This window comes from Palaemon carinicauda, chromosome 23, assembly GCF_036898095.1.
Source record: "Palaemon carinicauda isolate YSFRI2023 chromosome 23, ASM3689809v2, whole genome shotgun sequence".
In the NCBI taxonomy this organism is placed as follows: domain Eukaryota; kingdom Metazoa; phylum Arthropoda; class Malacostraca; order Decapoda; family Palaemonidae; genus Palaemon; species Palaemon carinicauda.
The window spans coordinates 14,041,078-14,043,577 of NC_090747.1; positions in this window are offsets into that span (position 1 = coordinate 14,041,078).

Below are 2,500 nucleotides of genomic sequence, written 5' to 3' on the forward strand. Positions count from 1 at the left end.
GTGCCAGAGGGTCGGTAAACCCAATCAGCGGATTCCAAAATCGCCTCTATGTCCTATTCCTGTAGTTTCCGAACCTTTTAAGGAAGTCATTATTGATGTGGTTGGACCATTACCGAAGACGCGTAGTGGTAATGAGTATATTTTGACAATCATGGATAGGATGTCTCGATATCCCGAGGCAATACCACTACGTACAATAAAAAGTGTTAAAATTGTAGATGTACTAATTGACTTTTTTACCAGGTTTGGGATGCCTAAGATTATTCAATCGGATTGTGGTTCTAATTTTGTTAGCAGGTATTTCAGAGATAAAATGGCAGAGTTAAATATAAAACATGTGACCTCTTCTCCATATCATCCGGAAAGCCAGGGAGCTCTGGAGAGATTTCATCAGACCCTGAAATCCATGGTAAAGAAATATTGTTTGATTAATGGTTCTGAATGGGATAAGGAATTACCTTATTTGTTGTTCGCTTTTCGTTCTGTCCCAAGTCAGTCTTTAGGTTTTTCGCCTTTCAGCCTTGTGTTTGGCCATTGTGTTCGAGGTCCTCTTGATGTGGTTCGTGAGTCTTGGGAGGGAGACGTCCCTGAGGTTAATTTATTGGATTATGTGTCTAATCTAGGCGATAAATTAACCAAGGCTTGGAAATTTGCGGGTGAAAACTTATTATGTAGCCAAAAAAGAATGAAGTTTTTTCTTTGATAGAAGGTCCAAGGCACGCGACTTTGCGGTAGGCGATAAAGTATTGGTTTTGTTACCTTTCCCAGGGAATCCATTGAAAGCTTCTTTTTCAGGTCCTTGGAAAATTTTGAAAAAAATAAGTGAAGTTAACTATTTAGTGGAGACACCTCAAAGAAGGAAACCTTTTCAACTGTGTCATGTAAATATGTTGAAAGCTTATATGGAACGGGAAAAAGTCATTCCTGTGGCAACTATTGGGAACACGGTAAATTCTGAGAACAATAACCATTTTTCTTTTTCAGAGGGGGAGGGTATTGATGATAATTGTTTTAATGGATGTGAATGGCGGTCGGATAATAGAAAGTCTTTGGAAAAATTTTCTGGAGTAATATCACATTTAGGTAAGGAAGAACAAAGGTCTTTGAAAAATTTAGTATCTAATTATAAAGAATTATTTTCAGATGTACCGGGTAGGACTTCGGTCCTTGAACATGATGTAGAGGTAGGTAGCGCCACTCCTGTGAAACAATCTCCTTACAGGTTGAATCCCTTCAAAAATTAGGTTGTAGCAAAGGAAGTGGATTATATGCTAAAACATGACCTAATTGAACCTAGTCAAAGTCCTTGGTCATCATCTGTTGTATTGGTAAAGAAATCCGACGGTGATTTCAGATTATGTTTTGATTACCGTAAGTTGAATGAGTTATCTAAATCTGATTGTTATCCATTACCTCGAATTGAGGATTGTATTGATCGAATGGGGAAGGCCAAATACATTCGCAAATTCGATTTGTTGAAAGGTTATTGGCAAGTTCCTCTTTCAAAGCGGGCAAGGGCCCTGTCTGCTTTTGTAACACCACAGGGATTGTTTCAATGTAATGTTATGCCGTTTGGTATGAAGAACGCGGCTGCCACCTTTCAGAGGTTAATGAATACTTTAGTCCATGGTTTAGAAGGATGTGTTGTGTATATTGATGATATTGTTATTTATAGCGATGATTGGGAAACCCATTTAATACGTATTAGGGCACTATTTGAGGTGTTGAAAAAGGCAAATTTGGTAATTAATTTAAAGAAAAGCGATTTCACAAAGGCGAAGGTGGTATATTTGGGTCATGAGGTTGGTAATGGTAAAGTTGCTCCTAAGCAGGCCAATATCGAAAGTATTGAAAACATGGTAGTCCCTAAATGTAGGAGAGATGTCAGAAGATTCCTTGGTTTGAGTGGGTACTACCGAAGGTTTGTTAGGAATTTTTCGGATATAGCCGATCCGTTAACAAATCTCTTGAGAAAGAATGTAGCATTTGTCTGGACGAATGAAACGCAAAGGGCTTTTGATAATTTAAAAAGAGTTTTAATTAATTTCCCTGTCTTGAGAGCTCCTGATTTTGACCTTCCTTTTTCTCTCGCCACGGATGCAAGTGACGTTGGTGTAGGAGCGGTGTTGTTGCAGAATGACGAGCAGGGAGTTTCTCATCCTGTCGCATTCTTTTCAAAAAAATTGTCCTCCGCCCAACGTAGGTATTCAACTGTGGAGAAAGAGACTCTTGCGTTAATATTCGCTATTAATAATTTTCAGGTTGATCTCTCCTCCTCAGATACACCTATTAAGGTCTTGACAGATCATAATCCCCTGACCTTCATCAGCAGATACAAAAATAAAAATCAACGATTGATGAGGTGGAGTCTCATGCTGCAAGAATGGAATTTAGAATTTTCCCACATCCCAGGAAAAGATAATATTGTTGCCGATTTTCTCTCTCGCAGCGTTGAGTATTAGATTATTGACAGAGGGCTATGCAGTTATTAAAGGTAGTA